Genomic DNA, 7,301 nt, shown 5'->3' on the forward strand with positions numbered 1-7,301 from the left:
TGTGTTCTGTCTTAATTGTTGTCACCATGAGTTCTTCACAGTACATAACTCAAAAGAGAGAGCGAGAGAGAGAATCCTATGCAGAGGTAATCCTACGATGAGAGGATGTCATGGAGGGGCAGAGCCAAACTAGACGCAGACCCGGCGCTAGCGCGGGACGTGAGATGATCACTAGCAAGATACTAGAAGACTGGCGTCCTGAATGGAAATTAGGCCAAAGTAGAGAGAGTGAGACGGAGATGCTAAAGCAAAGGCCCGCTCGGTGCAGCATCCACACAGAAGTCGTGGTGGCCCTGGGGCCCGTTACAAAAACGGAGTCCAGACCGCAGCAGTGATTGGTTCCCCTATCGGCGCATGAAAGGCGCATCAGCTGACGAGCAGGGTTGAAAAAGTAGAGAAGATTCTCCCGAAGAGGTAATGCCGCTGAGAGGGCCAAACAGATGTATGCACATCTGTGAGAGCCTAAAAGGTTATGGAAGACATGAACAAATTGAACAGACAGACATCCACCAGAGACAATGATAAAGCAGGTGTTTTGGAGAAAAAAAAGGGCTTTGGAGAAAACCCGGAAAGCGAGACATTGTTTAGTACTATCAGGCATAGAGGTATGATTGTCCTAAAACACTCTCTTTGGGAGATGGGTGGCCCATTATGCATGTATGGTATGACTATTTTGGACAGTTGTATGACAAAGGTGCTGAGAAAGTTGCTGTCATACCAATATTGGGAGAATCTATTAAGGGTGCAGGATAGTGGTGGGATAGGGCATTAGATACACTACACACCTCTTACATACTAAGCATCCATAGCAGGAGTGGTCACTTGGCACCTGTGGCTACCTCACAATACCCTCCTAGACTTACCATTGGACTTCATGACATAGAGAAGAGCATATTGTGATATAAAAATGCACAAACAGCAATAATGAAGAAAACACCTTGATGTGTTATGCTATTTATAGAGTTTTTTTACTAATGGGATAAAAATGGTAAGGGTTGCCTCAGGAATGGCGCACTGCGACCAAGTGTGGAATCTACAGACCTTAGTCTCCAGGGGGGTGGAAAATGAGACAGATCAGAGGAGGGATAAAGATGGATCTGTTTTATTTTAAAAAAAATATCAGAGAGTGAATAATTTGTGATGTCAAAACAGACCCACAATAAATGTTATGAAAATGTAATCTGTTGCAATACTATACCTTCTGAACCATTGGTGAAGAGCACTGCTAATTTCCAATGTTGAGTAATTAGATGTTGCTCAGTACATTGTACTTTCTTCTTGCAAAATGTGCAGATGTCGCTTTTGCTGCAGATGAAGATGAAATCATGTTGGTCTGAAAATCCAAACTTCATGTTTCTTTTTTTATCTGTTGATCTGTGAATGACATGCAATATTTAAAATATAATTAAATAACAAAAAGAAAACACCATGAATACAAATCTAAATAAAATTAAACCTATAATTCATGTGCATTGCCAATGCAGCATTTCCTTTTAACTTTGCAAAAGCACCTCTATAAGGCCTAAAAGGAACACACTAGAACCCTTGCCTTATTAACTACAATCCGCCTTCTGAAGACTGATGGAGGCATTGATGATGTTTTAGGCCTTTGGCATGCAAAGAAAGACAAAAGTAGTAAATATAGCATGAGATATTTAGTGGCATCTATCCTTCTATGAGAGCCGTTCTTTAATAATTTGTTTTGGACAAATAATTAAGCGTGGTGTCAAATTCAAAGCTTAGCCTTGAAAAACGATGTGACTCTTCCTCTATAATCTTAACAACACATTTGGAATGAGTTATTTAAAGCTATCCATTCTTTCAGATGCACTACAGAAATAATCTAGTCACATATGTTCTTTATAACAAATAGATGATTTAGGAAAAACGGAGCAAGGCATGTGTAACATCCACAACACCTGCTTGGAGGGGATTAGCATTTTCTAAGAAAGAGGGAGAGTACCTTTTTCCTTTTGGTGGTGTTCCTTTGTCACGTGCTAGCAACACTACTTTGTATCTGCACAGATCCCGGAAAAAGGTTTGAATCTTAAATACCAAATGGATTGTGCCATAAAACCTGTTTTTGTAATTAAATAATTGTAGTACTATGTGCCCAAAAAAAGGGTACCGTATTGGTACTTGCCTACGTTCCTAGCCATTTAGCATTGTGGACAAATGCTAGTTAAAATTATGAGTAAATATTACTAAGAATACTTCAGCCAGTGCACAATATATGTTTAGCCCTAGAAAACACTTTGTTAAAATGTGATCATGTTTCAAATCATACAGAATGCAACGTGGGACATCTAGTACAGCGGTGTATTATATTTACAAACTAAAAGACTGTTTTCTTTTCATTGCTTTTCAAGCACATTATGGGATTTAATGTATAAATAGAGCAAATGAGTGATTGCTAAAAGTTTTTGAATTAGTCGTAACCTCTGGCATTGCTCGAGGAAACACTCTAGGCAATCATTCTTCGGTTTGCCAAGCCTTTACAGAAGGGGAGAAAAACATGTAAAAATAAAATATTTTTCCACAAAAAAGGGGAAGTCTATCCAGGACACATTTTTAAAATCCATTGACAACAAGCAACCACAGACATATTCAGACTCATTCTGCGTCATCAGCAAGGTATTACATGGGTCTCTAGGCACAACATGTTCTGGACCCACATCTGGGCTGAAACATGTGTGGGATTGATTACATTTCTGTGCAGAGGGGTGGTCTGCAATTCAGGCTGCACTGCTTACATTAATGGTAGGACCAAAGCAAATGTAAATATAGCTGGTTCCTTTTTGCAACAGTGAACACATGCTTAATATATGGTGTGGAAAGTTGCACAGAGCAATGTCAGTGGTTAACATCATTTCATAATGCCCCACCCCTCACATGTTTTGGTTAAAGTATGTATGAATATATCAACATTTGGGGAAACAATTGCAATCAATCATTGCTTCACTGCACACTTAATTTTAGGGAACACGTATAAAGAAATATTCATTAAATAAAAACATAAAGGTAACAGAGTAATTAGGCACTGGGTGGGAATTAATATATTTAGGAAGACTTCAAAAAACACTCACTCAATGGATTACTGTAGGTACTTGGAAATAATTACTTGGTGTAGTCACCTGAAAAGTGCTAATAAGATCATTATACTGATTGATGATGTCTGTTCCTCTGTGCGATAGAAATCCTAACTGACCAAAAGTGCAAAAATATTTAAGAACTGTTAGGTAGTAGAAGTAGAAGCGGGACAAAAAGGTGGCATGTTTGTTGGCCTAAACTCATATTTACCAAAAGAATTACAAAAAACCCTATCTGTCCCTAAAACTAAGAGGGGTTTGTTTCCCTGTATCAAATAACAATAAGGATGATGTTAGAATGTCAATCAAAAGCAAATAGTTAAATGTCCTGTGCCCAAAACCTATTTCCGACCTTTACACTCCAAAGAAAACTGTAACATAAGTGATACACTGTTTTCAGAAGGATGGATCCACCCTCCACAAATTTCATACCCTGCTCCTTTATTTGCTCTGCACCCACCCACCCCTACTGGGGCACAACCAGGGTATTCCCTTCCCTGCCCTCCACACCCACCCCCACAAGCCCTATTTGGCCCACATCTCCGGGGCAAACACCACTTGTCCCCTGCTTACTTTCATGCATACTCATTAACACAAAATCTGCTGGCAAAAAGAAACACATCATATACAACTTAATTCCCTCGGAAAGTCCAGACTTCACTTTCATCACAGAAACCTGGTTCTCCTATGTCTTCTCATCCATCGCACACGAGGCATTCCCCCAGGCTACACACAGCAGCCATAACAGAACTAGCAGAGCAGGCTGGATTGCATCCTCCACAAACCAAACCTCTTCATTTCACACTCCACAAAACAAGCCTGGAACACAGACTGCAAATCCTTCCTTTTGACATTTCCCATCAACCCATATCTTACACACAGTTTTTACTCATCTACAGACATCCAGCAAACACCTCCTACTCAAGGCAGGAAAAACAGATATCATAATTTGCGGGAAGATAGCTCTCTTCCCCCAAACCACCCCTTGGTCATCCCCCAAAACACTGCAGCTACGCTCCTACTGGACCTTGGCCAAAGAGAGCACATGACGCCCACCGACCGTGCCCTCCCTGGCTTTCTATAGGGTGACAAGCCACTTTAAAACAATGAGCATCACCCACCATGCCCTCCACAAGACAGGCCCAGAATACCTCCAAAAGAACCTCATCAATTACCAACCCAAAAAAAACTTGCAATCAGGCAACAAGTCCATGATTCACATTGGGTTAGTGTTAGGAGAGGATCCAACCTATGTGGATCTCTCCATGTAAACATGCCGTTTATAGTTCTTTTACATTGATTTCTATTGTAAGCCTCATCTTAGGGGCCTGTTTGTTCTTAGAATACTTGGTGCCTAACTACGGTCTCCATGTATACTTGGAATGTGGAATGGTGGGGGGTTGGAGGTTGAAGCTCTGCAGGGAGTTTGTGTCTGGCTTCCAGGCTGGGGTTTGTCTTACCCTGTCTCTTGAACTAAACCTCCTCGAAGTTTCTTCTTGGTGTGGCGTACTTTATTGGTGGGGCCCTCCACAACAGTTATTCAACCACCTCTGAGGTAAGCCAGGGCAGCAATGAACCTGCAAATAAATTGTAACAGGCGACAGAGAAAATAAAGTCCAGCAGAAAACAGGACAGAATGCACGCAACATTTGCGAAACCAGGAAAACAGCCGAAACACAAGGGTAGGTATCACATTCCATGCTCATGGAAAATAACAGATGGCAACGCCACCAACTCACACACATCTGCCAACACAGACAACATGTGACAACACACAGCATATCTGCCATAAAAATACAGCTTTCACTTACGACAAAAATTCAGTCTAGATGGACACATAATGAATCTGCCGCGCCTGCATACTATACCGATGATCGTACTGCACCCATCCACATGCCACCTTGATATTGGTAGGTAGTAGGGACTTGACTACCCCTATCCTACTTTGTATTGACCATAATACACAAAACCATTCTAAAATCATCAGAACAAATGTCTCATACCTTGGACTCTGCTCCATCAGGGGCGTTCACCATTTGCGAAAAGGCAGGGCTATACAAATGACAAATTACATCACATTATATGACCTTTCGAGAGGCTCTGAAAACTTTCATGGGGCAAGCTTGAATGTGTTATATCTAAGGGCTGTTTAAACTAAATCTGAATATTTAGCAACATTTGTAAATGATGTTTTCATGATCATGCATATACTCAGAAATAAAAGTTATAAATATTATCAGTAGGATATGGTTGTTTTGTATTTATCATAGTTCGTACAGTCAAGTGTGAAATGCATGAATTAATGTACAACAACACACACTTTAATATTGCTACCATACTGTTTTTGAAAAAATGTACACAATACAATTGACATTTAAAGCATTAAACAATAACAGATTTAGGATTGAACTGTTTTTTAAGTTTAGTACTATTCAAGAAAAGCACAAGATGCAAATACTTACATTAAATTGTTTCGATCCTGCAAACTTTCAGAATAGCACGTGCAGTTTGTTTAAAGATGTAACTCAAAATAGAAAAGGGACCATCACTGAACCATGTGACCGTTCACGTTAGAGGAAAAATTTGAAGGACTCATAATTGCATGTGCAGTTTACGAATCCAACTCAAACTAGAAAAGGGACCATCACTAAAACACATGAAAGTTCACACTAGCGTCTGAACAACTGATTTCCATGGGATGTGTTGGTCTGGTGGTTTAGGAGCTAGCCCGACATTGGAAGGCTTGTGATCGAATCCCCTTAAGGGCTTTCCATTTTTATTTTTAAAATAGGATTATAATTAATTGGAGCTTCCCATTTTTATTTTGAAAACAGAGGATTACATTTTAAAAACGAAGCGACATCGGGACATCTATTTGTTTTGCTGTGGAAGCGACACGCGGCACATATATTTGTTTTGCCCGGCATGTGACACCTGTTACTTACTTTAAGTTAGAGGAAATAAACTCCTGCCACGAGCGTGATAGTCTAGTGGAGAAAGAGCTAGTTTCAACACCACGAGGTCTTCTGATCGAATTCAACAAGGAGCTTCTCATTTTTTTTTTTTTTAATTGGAGGTTCACGTTTTTATTTTTAAAAAAGAGGATTATAATTTGAAAAACAAACAAATATGAGGTACATCTGATATTTGTGGGGCCTGGCATGTGGCACCTGCCAGTAGCACGTGTCACTTGCCAGTGGCACGTGTCACTTGTAGTAGTGACATGCAGTGGCACGTGTCACTGGCACATGACACATGCCATATTCGGCTCCAACCCCTACTGTCATTCTGCCCATGCCATCAAGCCTACCTCTCTCTGCGTTTCTTTGTGCTGGGCCCGGAGCTTTAGCTCCCGCTCAGCGCGCGCTGGGCTCCCCGACGATGTTGCTCTTCTGTTGAACACTCCTCCTCGGTGTGTTTCTCCACGGTTATCAATTGAGCGTGATGCAGATTCAAAACTCTGACTCCAAAATGGGCGATTATACGAATCATGAAATAAAAACGCTGGTGCTTCCCGACCCTCGTGCAGAGTTTGTGAAACATGTAGGGCTGCCAGCATTGTGCCATCGAGCCCCACTCCCTCTGTATTTCTTCGTGCTGGCCCCCCCCTGAGCTTTAGCTGCCACGTCTCTGTGTGCTGGGCTCCCCGCCGATGATGATTGCTCTCAATACTGCAATGATTGCTCAATATTCCCCTCAGTGTCTTTCTCCACGGTTAAAACGGCTGCTAGCAATTGAGCGTGATGCAGCTTCAAAACTCTGCCTCCAACGTGGGCGATTTCTCCTTTTCCGGGACTTGCCATTGTGTTTAATATCCTGTTGCTTTGCCCCTTATTTTTAAGCAAGTTGTCTTTTAAACGACTGTTCGTTTCTGTGTAATGTTGTCACACATGTACTGTCAAAGCCTGCTCGTTTTTGTACTTGGTCGATAAATGTTATGCAATGTACTTTTCGTTTTGCTTCCCTGCGATGTCAATAAAATCTTTTGCATCCCTTTTTCGCTTTTACCGCCCTCTCGTTGCAGAAACTCTTCGGGCCTCATTCCGAGTCCGGCGCTAATGGAAAAACGATGGCGGTAAAGTAATACCGCCATCCTTTTCCGCCGTGGACTATTCCGACCCATTACACCGTAATTACCACCGCCGTAAAGTACGACGGCGTAAATAGCGGACCAGTGTCGCGCGCCTGAGACACCACGTCGGAAATAACGCT

The 7,301-nt window shown here is 41.5% G+C and overlaps 1 long non-coding RNA gene across 1 annotated transcript; it reads right to left on the reverse strand.

The window, feature by feature from the left end:
* Nucleotides 1-1,221: 1,221 nt before the first annotated feature.
* Nucleotides 1,222-5,363, reverse strand: LOC138581940 (uncharacterized). Its single transcript, XR_011304892.1, has 3 exons — nucleotides 5,093-5,363; nucleotides 4,550-4,666; nucleotides 1,222-1,374 (listed from the first exon to the last, which is right to left on the reverse strand). It is a non-coding gene; the product is annotated as an uncharacterized lncRNA (long non-coding RNA).
* Between the last annotated feature and the right edge of the window lie 1,938 nt (nucleotides 5,364-7,301).

Source organism: Ambystoma mexicanum, chromosome 3q, assembly GCF_040938575.1.
Source record: "Ambystoma mexicanum isolate Mex_15411 chromosome 3q, UKY_AmexF1_1, whole genome shotgun sequence".
In the NCBI taxonomy this organism is placed as follows: Eukaryota; Metazoa; Chordata; class Amphibia; order Caudata; family Ambystomatidae; genus Ambystoma; species Ambystoma mexicanum.